Consider the following 19,211-nt stretch of genomic DNA (forward strand, 5'->3'; position numbering starts at 1 on the left):
TGTCAGGGTTAGGGGTGTGGTTAAGGTTATGGTTGGGATTAGGGTTAGGGGTGTGTTGGAGTTAGGGTTGTGGTTTGGGTTGGGATTAGGGTTAGGGGTGTGTTAGGGTTGGGGCTACAGTTAGGGTTAGGATTGGGGCAACACTTAGGGTTAGGGTTGGGGCTACAGTTAGGGTTAGGGCTGGAGCTAAAGTTAGGGTTAGGGTTGGGGCTAAAGTTAGGGTTGGGGCTACAGTTAGGGTTGGGGCTAAAGTTAAGGTTAGGGTTGGGGCTAAAGTTAGGGTTAGGGTTGGGGCCAAAGTTAGGGTTAGGGTTGGGGCTAAAGTTAGGGTTGGGCTACAGTTAGGGTTAGGGTTGGGGCTAAAGTTAAGGTTAGGGTTGGGGCTAAAGTTAGGGTTGGGCCTACAGTTAGGGTTAGGGTTGGGGCTAAAGTTAGGGTTAGGGTTGGGGCTAAAGTTAGGGTTGGATTACATTTATGGTTGGGATTAGGGTTGGGATTAGGGTTAAGGGTGTGTCAGGGTTAGGGGTGTGGTTAGGGTTATGGTTGGGATTGGGGTTAGGGGTGTGTTGGAGTTAGAGGTGTGGTTAGGGTTGGGATTAGGGTTAGGGGTGTGTTGGGGTTTAGGATGTGGTTGGGAACATATGGGGTATCAGCGTACTCAGGACAAATTGGACAACAACTTTGGGGGTCCAATTTCTCTGGTTACCCTTGGGAAGATAACACAATGTGATGCCTGCAGACCATTCCATCTAAGTCTGCATTCCAAACAGCGCTCCATCCCTTCCGAGCTCTGCCATGCACCCAAACAGTGGTTTCCCTCCACATATGGGGTATCAGCGTACTCAGGACAAATTGGACAACAACTTGTGGGGTCCAGTTTCTCCTGCTACCCTTGGGAAAATACAAAACTGGGGGATAAAGAATAATTTTTGTGGAAAAAAAAAATATTTTCACGGCTCTGCGTTATAAACTGCAGTGAAACCCTTGGGGTTCAAAGTTCTCACAACACATCTAGATAAGTTCCTTTGGGGAACTAGTTTCCAATATGGGGTCATTTGTGGGGGGTTTCTACTGTTTAGGTACATCAGGGGCTCTGCAAACGCAATGTGATGCCTGCAGACCATTCCATCTAAGTCTGCATTCCAAACAGCGCTCCTGTTGTGAATTAGACTTTTTGGCTCCCTCTGGTGGTTACTAGTGATATGACTCTGGGATTTTCTTCCCTCAGTTTGCACCCACCTGGGTCGTTAGTCCAGGGGTGTTGCTATATAAACCTCTTGGATCCTTAGTCCAGTGCCTGGCATCGTTGTAATCAGATCCTTTTTGTTTGCTCCTATCTGCTGGTCCTGGTTCGTGCAAAATTAAGCTAAGTCCTGCTTCTTTGTTTTTTCAGTTATTTGCTTGCTCTCATTTTTGTCCAGCTTGTACTAAATGTGATTCCTGACCTTGCTGGAAGCTCTAGGGGGCTGGTGTTCTCCCCCCGGGCCGTTAGACGGTTCGGGGGTTCTTGAATTTCCAGCGTGGATATTTTTGATAGGGTTTTTGCTGACCATATAAGTTATCTTACTGTATTCTGCTATTGGCTAGTGGGCCTCTCTTTGCTAAATACCTAGCTCATTCTTACGTTTGTCTTTTCCTCTTGCCTCACCGTTATTATTTGTTGGGGGCTTGTATCCAACTTTTGGGGTCTTTTTCTCTGGAGGCAAGAAAGGTCTTTCTTTTCCCTTCTGGGGTTGGTTGGTTCTCCGGCTGGCGCGAGACGTCTAGAATCAACGTAGGCACGTTCCCCGGCTGTTGTTATTTGTGGTGCTGGGATTAGATGTATGGTCAGCCCAGTTGCCACTGCCCTGTGGGCTGGTTTTTGTGTTTGCAGACTTAGTAACTATTTCTGAGACCCTCTGCCATTGGGGTCATAACAGTATGCCAGGCCTACATTGAATGTTTAATGCATTGCAGAAGTGGGATAATAAGAAAGGAAATTCTGAGTTTTTTTTTTTTCCTTCCTCTCTTCCTCCCCTTTACCTTTGAGTGGCTTGTGCTTGCTGCAGACATGAATGTCCAGACCTTGATTACAAGTGTAGACCGGCTTGCTGCTCGTGTGCAGGGCATACAAGATTTCGTTACCAGTAGTCCTATGTCTGAACCTAAAATACCTATTCCGGAACTGTTTTCTGGAGACCGATTTAGGTTTAGGAATTTCAGGAATAATTGTAAATTGTTTCTTTCTCTGAGACCCCGTTCATCTGGAGATTCAGCTCAGCAAGTTAAAATTGTTATCTCTTTTTTACGGGGCGACCCTCAGGATTGGGCTTTCTCGCTAGCGCCAGGAGATCCGGCATTGGCAAATATTGATGCGTTTTTTCTGGCGCTCGGATTGCTTTACGAGGAACCCAATCTTGAAGTTCAGGCAGAAAAAGCCTTGCTGGCTATTTCTCAGGGCCAGGATGAAGCTGAAGTGTATTGCCAAAAATTTCGGAAATGGTCCGTGCTTACTCAGTGGAATGAGTGTGCTCTGGCCGCAAATTTCAGAAATGGCCTTTCTGAAGCCATTAAGAATGTGATGGTGGGTTTCCCCATTCCTACAAGTCTGAATGATTCCATGGCGCTGGCTATTCAAATTGACCGGCGTTTGCGGGAGCGCAAAACCGCTAATCCTCTGGTGGTGTTGTCTGAACAAACACCTGATTTAATGCAATGTGATACAATTCAGACTAGAAATGAGCGGAAAAATCATAGACGTCAGAATGGGTTGTGTTTTTACTGTGGTGATTCTACACATGTTATATCAGCATGCTCTAAACGCCTAACCAGGGTTGTTAGTCCTGTCGCCATTGGAAATTTGCAACCTAAATTTATTTTGTCTGTGACTTTAATTTGCTCATTGTCTTCTTACCCTGTTATGGCGTTTGTGGATTCAGGTGCTGCCCTGAGTCTTATGGATCTGTCATTTGCCAAGCGCTGTGGTTTTGTTCTTGAACCGTTGGTAAATCCTATTCCTCTTAGAGGTATTGATGCTACGCCATTGGCTGAAAATAAACCGCAGTTTTGGACGCAGGTAACCATGTGCATGACTCCTGAACATCGGGAGGTGATTCGTTTTCTTGTTCTGCATAAAATGCATGATTTGGTCGTTTTGGGTCTGCCATGGTTACAGACCCACAATCCAGTCTTGGATTGGAAGGCTATGTCTGTGTCAAGTTGGGGTTGTCAGGGAATTCATGCTGATTCCTTGCCGGTGTCTATTGCTTCCTCTACTCCTTCGGAAGTTCCTGAGTATTTGTCTGATTATCAGGATGTATTCAGCGAGTCCAGATCCGGTGCTCTGCCTCCTCATAGGGACTGTGACTGCGCCATAGATTTGATTCCAGGTAGTAAATTTCCTAAGGGTAGATTATTTAATCTGTCTGTACCTGAGCATACCGCAATGCATTCGTATATCAAGGAGTCTCTGGAGAAGAGGCCTTGGACACACATTTCCATGGATTTCATTTCTGATCTCCCGGTGTCTCAGGGCATGTCTGTCATCTGGGTGGTATGTGATCGCTTTTCTAAAATGGTCCATTTGGTGCCTTTGCCTAAGCTGCCTTCCTCTTCCGATCTGGTTTGTTGTGAATTAGACTTTTTGGCTCCCTCTTGTGGTCACTAGTGATATGACTCTGGGATTGTCTTTCTTCACTTTGGCACTCACCTGGGCCGTTAGTCCAGGGGTGTTGCTATATTAACTTCCTGGATCCTTAGTCCAGTGCCTGGCATCGTTGTAATCAGATCCTTCTGTTTGCTCCTGTCCGCTGGTCCTGGTTTTTGCAAAATTAAGCTAAGCCTTGCTTTTTGGTTATTTGGGTTATTTGCTTTGCTTCTATTTTTGTCCAGCTTGTACTAAATGTGATTTCTGACCTTGCTGGAAGCTCTAGGGGTGCTGGTGTTCTCCCCCCGGCTGTTAGACGGTTCGGGGGTTCTTGAATATCCAGCGTGGATATTTTAATAGGGTTTTTTGCTGACCATATAAGTCATCTTACTATATTCTGCTATTAGCTAGTGGGCCTCTCTTTGCTAAATACCTAGTTCATTCTTATGTTTGTCTTTTCCTCTTACCTCACCGTTATTATTTGTTGGGGGCTTGTATCCAACTTTTTGGGGTCTTATCTCTGGAGGCAAGAAAGGTCTTTCTTTTCCCTTCTAGGGTTAGTTAGTTCTCCGGCTGGCGCGAGACATCTAGAACCAACGTAGGCACGTTCCCCGGCTACTTCTATTTGTGGTGCTAGGATTAGATATATGGTCAGCTCAGTTACCACTGCCCTATGAGCTGGTTTTTTGTGTTTGCAGACTTGGTTATTATTTCTGAGACCCTCTGCCATTGGGGTCATAACACTGGTTCCTGTGTTCTTTCAGAATGTGGTTCGTTTACACGGCATTCCTGAGAATATTGTGTCTGACAGAGGATCCCAGTTTGTTTCCAGGTTCTGGCGATCCTTTTGTGCTAGGATGGGCATTGATTTGTCGTTCTCGTCTGCCTTTCATCCTCAGACTAATGGACAAACGGAGCGAACTAATCAGACTCTGGAGGCTTATTTGAGGTGTTTTGTTTCGGCAGATCAGGATGATTGGGTGACCTTCTTGCCGTTGGCTGAGTTTGCCCTTAATAATCGGGCTAGTTCCGCTACTTTGGTTTCGCCATTTTTCTGCAACTCTGGTTTTCATCCTCGTTTTTCCTCGGGACATGTGGAGCCTTCTGACTGTCCTGGGGTGGATTCTGTGGTGGATAGGTTGCAGCAGATCTGGAATCATGTGGTGGACAACTTGAAGTTGTCACAGGAGAAGGCTCAGCATTTTGCCAACCGCCGCCGCGGTGTGGGTCCCCGACTTCGTGTTGGGGATTTGGTATGGCTGTCTTCTCGATTTGTTCCTATGAAGGTCTCCTCTCCTAAATTTAAGCCTCGCTTCATCGGTCCTTACAAGATATTGGAAATCCTTAATCCAGTTTCCTTTCGCTTGGATCTTCCGGTGTCGTTTGCCATTCACAACGTGTTCCATAGGTCTTAGTTGCGGCGCTACGTTGTGCCTGTGGTTCCTTCTGTTGAGCCTCCTGCTCCGGTGTTGGTTGAGGGCGAGTTGGAGTATGTGGTGGAGAAGATCTTGGATTCTCGTCTCTCCAGATGGAGGCTTCAGTATCTGGTCAAGTGGAAGGGCTATGGTCAGGAGGATAATTCCTGGGTGGTTGCCTCTGATGTGCATGCGGCCGATTTAGTTCATGCCTTTCACGCTGCTCATCCTGATCGCCCTGGTGGTCGTAGTGAGGGTTCGGTGACCCCTCCTTAAGGGGGGGGTACTGTTGTGAATTAGACTTTTTGGCTCCCTCTGGTGGTTACTAGTGATATGACTCTGGGATTTTCTTCCCTCAGTTTGCACCCACCTGGATCGTTAGTCCAGGGGTGTTGCTATATAAACCTCTTGGATCCTTAGTCCAGTGCCTGGCATCGTTGTAATCAGATCCTTTTTGTTTGCTCCTATCTGCTGGTCCTGGTTCGTGCAAAATTAAGCTAAGTCCTGCTTCTTTGTTTTTTCAGTTATTTGCTTGCTCTCATTTTTGTCCAGCTTGTACTAAATGTGATTCCTGACCTTGCTGGAAGCTCTAGGGGGCTGGTGTTCTCCCCCCGGGCCGTTAGACGGTTCGGGGGTTCTTGAATTTCCAGCGTGGATATTTTTGATAGGGTTTTTGCTGACCATATAAGTTATCTTACTGTATTCTGCTATTGGCTAGTGGGCCTCTCTTTGCTAAATACCTAGCTCATTCTTTCGTTTGTCTTTTCCTCTTGCCTCACCGTTATTATTTGTTGGGGGCTTGTATCCAACTTTTGGGGTCTTTTTCTCTGGAGGCAAGAAAGGTCTTTCTTTTCCCTTCTGGGGTTGGTTGGTTCTCCGGCTGGCGCGAGACGTCTAGAATCAACGTAGGCACGTTCCCCGGCTGTTGTTATTTGTGGTGCTGGGATTAGATGTATGGTCAGCCCAGTTGCCACTGCCCTGTGGGCTGGTTTTTGTGTTTGCAGACTTGGTAACTATTTCTGAGACCCTCTGCCATTGGGGTCATAACACGCTCCATCCCTTCTGAGCTCTGCCATGCACCCAAACGGCGGTTCCCCCCCACATATGGGGTATCAGCGTACTCAGGACAAATTGGACAACAACTTGTGGGGTCCAATGTCTCCTGTTACCCATAGGAAAATACAAAACTGGGGCTAAAAAATAATTTTTGTGGAAAATTTTTATTTTTTATTTTCACGGCTCTGCATTATAAACTGCAGTGAAACCCTTGGGGTTCAAAGTTCTCACAACACATCTAGAAAAGTTCCTTTAGGGGACTAGTTTCCAATATGGGGTCACTTGTGGGGGGTTTCTACTGTTTAGGCACATCAGGGGCTCTGCAAACGCAATGTGAAGCCTGCAGACGATTCCATGTAACTTTGCATTGCAAACGGCGCTCCTTCCCTTCCAAGTTCTGCCATGCGCCCAAACAGTAGTTTTCTCCCACATATGGGATATCAGCATACTCAGGACAAATTGGACAACAACTTGTGGGGTCCAATTTCTCCTGATACCCTTGGGAAAATGCAAAACTGGGGGCTAAAAAATAATTTTTGCGGAAATTGTTTTTTTCTTATTTTTACAGCTCTGCGATATAAACTGTAGTGAAACACTTGGGGGTTCAAAGTGCTCACCACACATCTATATAAGTTCCTTAGGGGGTCTACTTTTCAAAATGGTGTCACTTGTGGGGGGTTTCAATGTTTAGGCACATCAGGAACTCTCCAAACGCAGCATGGCGTCCCATCTCAATTCCAGTCAATTTTGCATTGAAAAGTTAAACAGCGCTCCTTCCCTTCCGAGCTCTGCCATGCGCCCAAACAGTGGTTTATCCCCACATATAGGGTATCAGCGTACTCAGGACAAATTGCAAAACAACGTTTGTGGTCCAATTTCTTCTGATACTGCTGGGAAAATAAAAATTTGGGGACGAAATATCATTTTTGTGAAAAAATATGATTTTTTATTTTTACAGCTCTACATTATCAACTTCTGTGAAGCATTTGGTGGGTCAAAGTGCTCACCACACATCTAGATAAGTTCCTTAGGGGGTCTACTTTCCAAAATGGATTCACTTGTGGGGGGTTTCAATGTTTAGGCACATCAGGGGCTCTCCAAACGCGACATGGCGTCCTATCTCAATTCCAGTCAATTTTGCATTGAAAAGTCAAATGGCGCTTCTTCTCTTCTGAGCTCTGCCATGCACCCAAACAGTGATTTACCCCCACATATGAGGTATCAGCATACTGAGAACAAATTGTAGAACAACTTTTCGGGTCCAATTTCTCCTGTTACTCTTGGAAAAATAAAACAAATTGGAGCTAAAAACATTTTTTTGTGAAAAAAAGTTAAATGTTCTTTTTTTTTTTAAACATTCCAAAAAATCCTGTGAAACACCTGAGGGGTTAATAAACTTCTTGAATATGGTTTTGAGCACTTTGAGGGGTGCAGTTTTTAGAATGGTGTCACACTTGGGTATTTTCTATGATATAGACCCCTGAAAGTGACTTCAAATGTGGTGCGGTCCGTAAAAAAAAATGGTGTTGTAAAAATGAGAAATTGCTGGTCAAATTTAATCCTTATAACTCCCTAACAAAAAAAATTTTGGTTCCAAAATTTTGCTGATGTAAAGTAGACGTGTGAAATGTTACTTATTAAGTATTTTGTGTGATTTAAGGGCATAAAAATTCAAAGTTGGAAAATTTTACCACTAACATGAAGTACAATATGTCACGAGAAAACATTGTCAAAATCACTGGGATCCATTGAAGCATTCCAGAGTTATAACCTCATAAAGGGACAGTGGTCAGAATTGTAAAAATTGGCCCGGTCATTAACGTGCAAACCACCCTTGGGGGTAAAAGGGTTAAGACCTGAATTGCAATGAGTGTTCTTTATAGAGAATCTATTAAAGAAGCTGAATAATACTGGTATAGCAGGGTTCACTAAAATTTGCTTTAGGTGGTGAATTTGGGTAAACAACTAGTTATTTGTTGTGCTAAATAGTGACAAGCGAACATGCTGGGATAAGGTCTAAATGCAAGCATGTTCAGGTGCTAACCAAGTGACTTCGGGTGCTTGAATAATATGCTAGAGTCCCCAGAGGTGTATCTAGGGTTTCTGGCACCCGGGGCAAGAATTCATTTTGGCGCCCCCCCCAACAAAGGACATATGCGATTTTCACACTTAGTCATGTACCGACGAGCTCCTCTCCCTAATGCTCTCAATGATCAGTGAAAAACTGAGAGAAGCAGGAAGTGAAGCTCATCATCACAGGACCACAAGCATGAAAGTCGCATATGAGTGAAGTGTCCATGTGACGACTACAGGAACCTGCAGGGCGGAATCCTGACATCGCAGGCTTCTGAATTCTCACAACAAATGCACTACACTTTTAGGATTCTCCCTTGCCCGTGGACAGTCATGTCAGCACAAGCATGCGATTTGTATACCTCTGGCCACATTCCGACTAGACATGCCCGGCCTCACTCAGTTCATTTTCATTGAGTGAGGCCACATATGTCTAGTCAGCACATGACCGCATGTATCTAAATCGCCAGCACGAGAAAATCCTGACAGCGTGCAGGGCGCACTGTGAGAATTCAGAAGTCTGCAGTCACAAAGAGTAACTGCAGACTCATTACAAACCTGGACATCCCCTTTAAACCTCCTAACATAAATAAAAACATCAGAGTTAGTTAGCATCACACATAACATTTAGATTGAGGTACCTTATAGATGACGTCGTCTCTGGAGTAATTCTCCTTCTTTTCTTCATCTTGTCCAGATCCCATGATGCGTTTTCTCATCCACAGTCGTCTCTGCAGACTTCCATCTTCTCCGCTCTTTTGCAGAAAATTTCCACATGATACCCTTAAAGATACAAGTGTCATTAAAACGCTCCTGAACAAAAAAATGCCCCTCACTATATTGTCTGCACAAAATATGACCCCCACACTGTCTCTCTTATGGTACATGCTCTTCACACTGATCTCTCCTTTCAATATTGGCCCCCTCTTCACACGGTCCTCTCATACTGTGTGCCCCACTATAGGGCCCAGTATTTATACTGTACTCTATCATCACACTCCCCCTTCCTGGTATACTGTCACCTCCTGGCTGTGCCCTCACACTGTCCATCCATGCTACACCTCCACTATTCAGTTTCTATTCTGTGCCCACTCACTTTTGTCCCCCCATACTGTCTCCTCACACTATTCCCCTCCCTCCTCATCCTATCTCCTCTCACATCCCCCTGTTCACCATACTGTCTCCTCATATATTTACCCCTTCTCTTTCTATACTGCCTGCTCACCTAACTCCTCATACTGTGTCTGCCCACATCCCATCACCCTCACTCCCCGTACTCTGTCCGCATACATTTTTCACATCGCTCCTCATACTGTGCCCTCATTCTCCCATATTGTTTCCTCATACATGCCCCCCATTCCCTCATACTGTTTCCTCAAACATGCCCCCAATTCCCCCATACAGTTTCCTCATACATGCCCCCAATTCCCCCACACTGTCTCTTCATACATGCCCCCAATTCCCCTATATTGTTTCCTCATATATGTCCCCATCTCCGCTTTTGCTCTTCATTTTGTGTCCTCAAATCTCCCCCACACATTAACCCCTTCCTGACATCCGACGTACTATCCCGTCGAGGTGGGGTGGGCCCGTATGACCGCCGACGGGATAGTACGTCATAGCCGATCGGCCGCGCTCACGGGGGGAGCGCGGCCGATCGCGGCCGGGTGTCGGCTGCATATCGCAGCTGACATCCGGCACTATGTGCCAGGAGCGGTCACGGACCGCTCCCGGCACATTAACCCCCGGCACACCGCGATCAAACATGATCGCGATGTGCCGGCGGTGCAGGGAAGCATCGCGCAGGGAGGGGGCTCCCTGCGGGCTTCCCTGAGCCCCCCGCAGCAACGCGATGTGATCGCGTTGCTGCGAGGGTCTTACCTCCCTCCCTGCCTGCTCCAGACCCGGATCCAAGATGGCCGCGGATCCGGGTCCTGCAGGGAGGGAGGTGGCTTCACAGACGCCTGCTCAGAGCAGGCACTGTGAAGCAGCCTGTACTTCTCGCAGATCAGTGATCTGTCAGAGTGCTATGCAAACTGGCAGATCACCGATCTGTATTGTCCCCCCCTGGGGCAAAGTAAAAAAGTTAAAAAAAAAATTTCCAAATGTGTAAAAAAAAATAAAAAAAAATATTCCAAAATAATGAAAAAAAATATATATATTATTCCCATAAATACATTTCTTTATCTAAATAAAAAAAAAAAACAATAAAAGTACACATATTTAGTATCGCCGCGTCCGTAACGACCCCACCTATAAAACTGCCCCACTAGTTAACCCCTTCAGTAAACACCGTAAGAAAAAAAAAAAAAACGAGGCAAAAAACAACGCTTTATTACCATACCGCCGAACAAAAAGTGGAATAACACGCGATCAAAAAGACTGATATAAATATCCATGGTACCGCTGAAAACGTCATCTTGTCCCGCAAAAAACAAGCCGCCATACAGCATCATCAGCAAAAAAATAAAAAAGTTATAGTCCTGAGAAAAAAGCGATACCAAAATAATTATTTTTTCTATAAAATAGTTTTTATCGTATAAAAGCGCCAAAACATAAAAAAATGATATAAATGAGATATCGCTGTAATCGTACTGACCCGAAGAATAAAACTGCTTTATCAATTTTACCAAACGCGGAACGGTATAAACGCCTCTCCCAAAAGAAATTCAGGAATTGCTGGTTTTTGGTCATTCTGCCTCACAAAAATCGGAATAAAAAGCGATCAAAAACGGTCACGTGTCCGAAAATGTTACCAATAAAAACGTCAACTCGTCCCGCAAAAAACAAGACCTCACATGACTCTGTGGAGCAAAATGTGGAAAAATTATAGCTCTCAAAATGTGGAGACGCAAAAACTTTTTTGCTATAAAAAGCGTCGCTGGTTTCACACTTGCGTTTTTGTCTGCAGCGTTTTTTGCACAAAAAAACGCATGCGTTTTTTCCCTATATTTAACATTGAAAACGCATGCGTTTTTTTTGTAGACGTTTGGTCGCGTTTTCAAACGCATGCGGTTTTTTTCTGCATGCGTTAATTTTCAGAAATACAACCTGCAGTATTTTCTTGGTGTTTTTAAGCACATGCGTTTGTTTGCGTTAAAAACGCATGCATTTTTATCGAAAAAAAACAGAAAACACACTGAAAAGCCACCCACCACCATCAAGGTGATAAAGGGATCCAAACCCTAACCCTAACTCTACCCCTAACCTCACCCCTAACCGTTTAATGAACATTTTCTGACAGTCATAGTGCCACGTATTTCAGTGCCACGTATTTCAGTGCCACGTATTTCAGTGCCACGTATTTCAGTGCCATGTATTTCAGGGCAACGTATCACGTATTTCAGTGCCACGTGTTTCAGTGCCACGTATTTCAGTGCCACGTATCACGTATTTCAGTGCCACGTATCACGTATTTCAGTGCCACATATTTTAGTACCACGTATTTCAGTTGCACGTGTTTCAGTGCCACGTATTTCAGTGCCACGTATTTCAGTGCCACGTATTTCAGTGCCACGTATCACGTATTTCAGTGCCACGTGTTTCAGTGCCACGTATTTAAGTGCCACGTATCACATATTTCAGTGCCACGTATTTAAGTGCCACGTATTTAAGTGCCACGTATTTAAGTGCCACGTATTTCAGTGCCACGTATTTCAGTGCCACGTATTTCAGTGCCATGTATTTCAGTGCCACGTATTTAAGTGCCACGTATCACATATTTAAGTGCCACGTATTTAAGTGCCACGTATTTAAGTGCCACATATTTCAGTGCCACGTATTTCAGTGCCACGTATTTCAGTGCCACGTATTTCAGTGCCACGTATCACGTATTTCAGTGCCACGTGTTTCAGTGCCACGTATTTAAGTGCCACGTATCACATATTTAAGTGCCACGTATTTCAGTGCCACGTATTTCAGTGCCACGTATTTCAGTGTCACGTATTTCAGTCACGTTTAGGGTTAGGGTTAGGGGTAGGGTTAGGGTTAGGGCTAGGGTTGGAGGTAAAGTTAGGGTTGGGGCTAAAGTTAGGGTTGGGGCTAAAGTTAGGGTTGGGGCTAAAGTTAGGGTTAGGGTTTGGATTACATTTACGTTTGGATTAGGGTTGGGATTAGAATTATGGGTGTGTCAGGGCTAGGGGTGTGGTTAGGGTTACCGTTGGGATTAGGGTTAGGAGTGTGTTTGGGTTAGTGTTTCAGGTAGAATTGGGGAGTTTCCACTGTCCAGGCACATCAGGGGCTCTCCAAGCGCGACATGGCGTCCAATCTCAATTCCAGCCAATTCTGCGTTGAAAAAGTAAAACAGTGCTCCTTCCCTTCCGAGCTCTCCCGTGCGCCCAAAAAGGGGTTTACCCCAACATATGTGTTATCAGCGTACTCGGGACAAATTGAACAACAACTTCTGGGGTCCAAGCTCTCTTGTTATCCTTAGGAAAATAAAAATTTGGGGGGCTAAAAATCATTTTTGTGGGAAAAAAAAGATGTTTTATTTTCACGGCTCTGCGTTATAAACTGTAGTGAAACACTTGGGGGTTCAAAGTTCTCACAACACATCTAGATAAGTTCCTTGGGAGGTCTAGTTTCCAATATGGGGTCACTTGTGGGGGGTTTGTACTGTTTGGGTACATCAGGGGCTCTGCAAATGCAACGTGACGCCTGCAGACCAATCCATTTAAGGCTGCATTCCAAATGGCGCTCCTTCCCTTCCGAGCTCTGTCATGCACCCAAACAGTGGTTCCCCCCCACATATGGGGTATCGGCGTACTCAGAACAAATTGGACAACAACTTTTGGGGTCCAATTTATCCTGTTACCCTTGTGAAAATACAAAACTGGGGGCTAAAAAATCATTTTTGTGAAAAAAAAAAAGAATTTTTATTTTCACGGATTTGCGCTATAAACTTTAGTGAAACACTTGGGGGTTCAAAGTTCTCAAAACACATCTAGATAAGTTCCTTGGGAGGTCTAGTTTCCAATATGGGGTCACTTGTGGGGGGTTTGTACTGTTTGGGTACATCAGGGGCTCTGCAAATGCAACGTGACGGCTGCTGACCAATCCATTTAAGTCTGCATTCCAAATGGCGCTCCTTCCCTTCCGAGCTCTGTCATGCGCCCAAACAGTGGTTCCCCCCCACATATGGGGTATCAGCGTACTCAGGACAAATTGGACAACAAATTTTGGGGTCCAATTTATTCTGTTACTCTTGTAAAAATACAAAGCTGGGGGCTAAAAAATCATTTTTGAGAAAAAAAAAAAATTATTTTCACGGCTCTGCGTTATAATCTGTAGTGAAACACTTGGGGGTTCAAAGCTCTCAAAACACATCTAGATAAGTTCCTTAGGGGGTCTACTTTCCAAAATGGTGTCACTTGTAGGGAGTTTCAATGTTTAGGCACATCAGGGGCTCTCCAAACGCAACATGGCGTCCCATCTCAATTCCAGTCAATTTTGCATTGAAAAGTCAAATGGCGCTCCTTCCCTTCCAAGCTCTGCCATGCGCCCAAACAATGGTTTACACCCACATATGGGGTATCAGCGTACTCAGGACAAATTGCACAACATTTTTTGGGGTCCAATTTCTTCTCTTACCCTTGGGAAAATAAAAAATTGGGGGCAAAAAGATCATTTTTATGAAAAAATATGATTTTTTATTTTTACGGCTCTGCATTATAAACTTCTGTGAAGCACTTGGTGGGTCAAAGTGCTCACCACACATCTAGATAAGTTCCTTAGGGGGTCTACTTTCCAAAATGGTGTCACTTGTAGGGAGTTTCAATGTTTAGGCACATCAGGGGCTCTCCAAACGCAACATGGCGTCCCATCTCAATTCCAGTCAATTTTGCATTGAAAAGTCAAATGGCGCTCCTTCCCTTCCAAGCTCTGCCATGCGCCCAAACAATGGTTTACACCCACATATGGGGTATCAGCATACTCAGGACAAATTGCACAACATTTTTTGGGGTCCAATTTCTTCTCTTACCCTTGGGAAAATAAAAAATTGGGGGCAAAAATATCATTTTTATGAAAAAATATGATTTTTTATTTTTACGGCTCTGCATTATAAACTTCTGTGAAGCACTTGGTGGGTCAAAGTGCTCACCACACATCTAGATAAGTTCCTTAGGGGGTCTACTTTCCAAAATGGTGTCACTTGTAGGGAGTTTCAATGTTTAGGCACATCAGGGGCTCTCCAAACGCAACATGGCGTCCCATCTCAATTCCAGTCAATTTTGCATTGAAAAGTCAAATGGCGCTCCTTCCCTTCCAAGCTCTGCCATGCGCCCAAACAATGGTTTACACCCACATATGGGGTATCAGCGTACTCAGGACAAATTGCACAACATTTTTTGGGGTCCAATTTCTTCTCTTACCCTTGGGAAAATAAAAAATTGGGGGCGAAAAGATCATTTTTGTGAAAAAATATGATTTTTTATTTTTACGGCTCTGCATTATAAACTTCTGTGAAGCACTTGGTGGGTCAAAGTGCTCACCACACATCTAGATAAGTTCCTTAGGGGGTCTACTTTCCAAAATGGTGTCACTTGTAGGGAGTTTCAATGTTTAGGCACATCAGGAGCTCTCCAAACGCAACATGGCGTCCCATCTCAATTCCAGTCAATTTTGCATTGAAAAGTCAAATGGCGCTCCTTCACTTCCAAGCTCTGCCATGCGCCCAAACAATGGTTTACACCCACATATGGGGTATCAGCGTACTCAGGACAAATTGCACAACATTTTTTGCGGTCCAATTTCTTCTCTTACCCTTGGGAAAATAAAAAATTGGGGGCGAAAAGATCATTTTTGTGAAAAAATATGATTTTTTATTTTTACGGCTCTGCATTATAAACTTCTGTGAAGCACTTGGTGGGTCAAAGTGCTCACCACACATCAAGATAAGTTCCTTAGGGGGTCTACTTTCCAAAATGGTGTCACTTGTAGGGGGTTTCAGTGTTTAGGCACATCAGGGGCTCTCCAAACGCAACATGGCGTCCCATCTCAATTCCAGTCAATTTTGCATTGAAAAGTCAAATGGCGCTCCTTTCCTTCCGAGCTCTGCCATACGCCCAAACAGTGGTTTACCCCCACATATGGGGTATCAGCGTACTCAGGACAAATTGTACAACAACTTTGGGGGTCCATTTTCTCCTGTTACCCTTGGTAAAATAAAACAAATTGGAGCTGAAATAAATTTTGTGTGAAAAAAAGTTAAATGTTCATTTTTATTTAAACATTCCAAAAATTCCTGTGAAACACCTGAAGGGTTAATAAACTTCTTGAATGTGGTTTTGAGCACCTTGAGGGGTGCAGTTTTTAGAATGGTGTCACACTTGAGTATTTTCTATCATATAGACCCCTCAAAATGACTTCAAATGAGATGTGGTCCCTAAAAAAAAAATGGTGTTGTAAAAATGAGAAATTGCTGGTCAACTTTTAACCCTTATAACTCCGTCACAAAAAAAAATTTTGGTTCCAAAATTGTACTGATGTAAAGTAGACATGTGGGAAATGTTACTTATTAAGTATTTTGCGTGACATATGTCTGTGATTTAAGGGCATAAAAATTCAAAGTTGGAAAATTGCAAAATTTTCAAAATTTTCGCCAAATTTCCATTTTTTTCACAAATAAACGCAAGTTATATCAAAGAAATTTTACCACTAACATGAAGTACAATATGTCACGAGAAAACAATGTCAGAATCGCCAAGATCCGTCAAAGCGTTCCAGAGTTATAGCCTCATAAAGGGACAGTGGTCAGAATTGTAAAAATTGGCCCGGTCATTAACGTGCAAACCACCCTTGGGGGTGAAGGGGTTAAATCCCCCATCCCCACTCCGTCTCTTCCCACACATAATAAATACCCCCATCCCCAAATTCTCCCCACACAAATAATAAATCCCCCTATCCCCACTCAAATTGTCCACACACATATTATTGTCCTCTACCCCACCCCATCATTGCTCTCTTCACCACCTCCATCATTGCCTTCTCCATCACACCCATCATTGCCCATTTCACCACCTCCAGCATTTCCTCCCCCCAATGCCATCATTGCCCTTTCCACCACATCCATCATTTCCTCCTCCCCCACCATCCCCATCCTTGCCCATTCCACCACTTCCATCATTTCCTCCTCCCCTACCATCCCCATCCTTGCCCATTCCACCACTTCCATCATTTCCTCCTCCCCCACCATCCCCATCCTTGCCCATTCCACTACTTCCATCATTTGCTCCTCCACCACCATCCCCATCAGCCCCATCATTGCCCTCTCCTCCCCCACCATCCCCATCATTGCCCTCTCCCCGTCTGCCCCATCATGGTCCTCTCCTCCTCCACCATCCCCATCACTGCCCTCTCCCCGTCAGTCCCATCATTGCCCTCTCCCCGTCAGCCCCATCATTGCCCTCTCCTCCCCTACACATACACACCATTTACTTCTCGGCACATTCCCCTGCAGCACGCCACACACACACACACACACACGCACACACACACCCCTCTCACCTCGCCTCGCGCTCTGCTGCAGCATCTCCATCGCCTTCCTCTGACACAGCCGGCTGCTGATTGATGACGTAATCCAGCGGCGCGTCTGTGTGAGAGGAAGCTTGGGCAGGAAACAGGAAGATAGATCGCTGCAGCTCTGCTGCTATTTTCTCTTGTAGGCAGCGGAGCTGCAGTGATTTCTCCCTGCCCGCCGCAGCCACCCTGCAGGGGCCCCCCTCCACCTCCGCACATGTTGGGAACCAGTGCTCTGCAGCTTCTCTGTGCCAGCTGTCAGCTTGACTGTCGGCACAGAAAACAGCTGACTCCCAGGCTGGAGGAGGCAGAATGCAGCCGCCGGGGAGACACTGCGGACCGCCACATTAGGCGGTCCGACTGCACCCCCCTGCCGGCTATGCCCGGGGCACATGCCCCGGCTGACCCCCCTAGATACACCACTGAGAGTCCCTGTGGCTGCATGTGTTGCGGCTGTCGAACAGCTGTGAGGCATGCAGCCGCAGGGACACAAACATATTATTCTAGCACCCCGAAGTCACTCTGTTAACACCTGAACATGCTCAGACAACACCTTATCCCAGCTCGTTCGCTCATCACTAGTGCTGAACTATTTAAATTGCTCTTATTTGATAGGTTTATTGGAAACAGTAGAAATTTAGTTCATTTTGACAGTATATCTAGTTTGCAAGGTGGGTAGACTTATTTTTTTTGCAATTACATGATATATGTATGTGTGTGTTTTCCTATGGTCTTGTGGGTTTCCTTGAAAATTACTAACAAAAATAAATTTGATTGTTAGCTCTACTGAAAAAGAATCATGTCAAATCAGACAAATATTCTATATAAAGACATACAATAATCCTCAGACGCTAAAAATATTAAATACATGATGTGAACTATAAAGAAATGCACAATGGCATGTAAAAGTGTGGACTTTCTGTCATTACTGTCATTGTGATCAGTTAAGCAAGTTGAATATTAAATTATCTCTAAAAGGCCTAAAGTTAAATATGAAACATTTCCTTTGGATTTCAGGCAATATATATATATATAATTGTCTAAGGTGTACTTCTGTCTGTTTGTCTGTCTGTTTGTCTGTCGTGGAAACCCCGCGTCGCTGATTGGTCGCTGCCGGCCGGCCGCGACCAATCAGTGACAGGCTTAGTCCGGCTGCAAATTGGCCCCTCCCTACTCTCTTCAAGTCAGTGCCCCCTCCCTACTCTCTTCAAGTCAGTGCCCCCTCCCTACTCCCCTCCAGTCAGTGCCAGTGTGTCGCCCCATCCCGGACCAACTTTTTTACTATTGATGCTGCCTATGCAGCATCAATAGTAAAAAGAAATAATGTTAAAAATAATTTTAAAAATTAAAAACTTGTGCTATCCTCACCTTCTGCCGTCCACCGATGCGTGCAATGCTGCCTCCAGCTTCCATTCCCAGTGACGCATTGCGAAATTACCCAGATGACTTAGCGGTCTCGCGAGACCGCTAAGTCATCTGGGTAATTTCACAATGCATCACTGGGAACGGAAGCTGGCGGCAGCATCGCGCGCATCGGGACAGCTTTGGTGGATGCCGGAGGGTGAGTATATAACTATTTTTTATTTAAAACATTTTTTTTAACAGGGATATGGTGCCCACACTGCTATATACTACGTGGGCTGTGTTATATACTGCATGGGCTATGTTATATATTGCGTGGCCTGTGTTACATACTTTGTGGGCTGTGTTATATACTACGTGGGCTGTGCTATATATTACGTGGGCTGTGTTATATACTGCCTGGCTGCTATATACTACGTGGGCAGTGTTATATACTATGTGGCCTGTGTTATATACTGCGTGGGCTGTGCTATATATTACGTGGGCTGTGCTATATATTATGTGGGCTGTATTATATACTACATGGCTGCTATATACTATGTGGCTGTGCTATATACTACGTGGCTGTCTGTGTTACATGGGCTGTGCTATATACTATGTGGCTGCTATATACTATGTGGCTGTGCTATATACTACGTGGCTGTGCTATATACGACGTGGCTGTGCTATATACTACGTGGCTGTCTGTGTTATATACTACATGGCTGTCTGTGTTATATACTATGTGGCTGTGTTATATACTGCGTGGCTTTGCTATATACTGCGTGGCTGTGCTAAACGCAATGTACATACATATTCTAGAATACCCGATGCATTAGAATCGGGCCACTATCTAGTATATATATATATATATATATATATATATATATATATATACTAACGAACCCGTTCTACGCCTGGGTGGCGAGCATTTATATTGGTATATGGTCTCCATCCTGGTATGTGCTGCTCCCATCTTGCTCTCCCATCCTGTCATGTGCTGCTCCATCCTGCGCCCCCATCCTGTCATGTGGTGCTCCCATCCTGCGCCCCCAAGCTGTCATGTGCTGCTCCATCCTGCATCCGCATCCTGTCATGTGCTCCCATCCTGCGCCCCCATCCTGTCATGTTCTCCCATCCTGCGCCCCAATCCTGTCATGTGCTGTTCGATCCTGTGCCCCCAT

The 19,211-nt window shown here is 44.9% G+C and overlaps 1 protein-coding gene across 1 annotated transcript in view; it reads left to right on the forward strand.

Annotated features, from left to right (window-relative positions):
- The window catches only part of LOC143784254 (putative methyltransferase DDB_G0268948), a 150,102-nt gene that overhangs the window by 90,685 nt on the left and 40,206 nt on the right, over positions 1 to 19,211 (forward strand). The gene's annotated exons all lie outside the window — the stretch shown is intronic.

This window comes from Ranitomeya variabilis, chromosome 7 (assembly GCF_051348905.1).
Source record: "Ranitomeya variabilis isolate aRanVar5 chromosome 7, aRanVar5.hap1, whole genome shotgun sequence".
NCBI classification, from domain to species: domain Eukaryota; kingdom Metazoa; phylum Chordata; class Amphibia; order Anura; family Dendrobatidae; genus Ranitomeya; species Ranitomeya variabilis.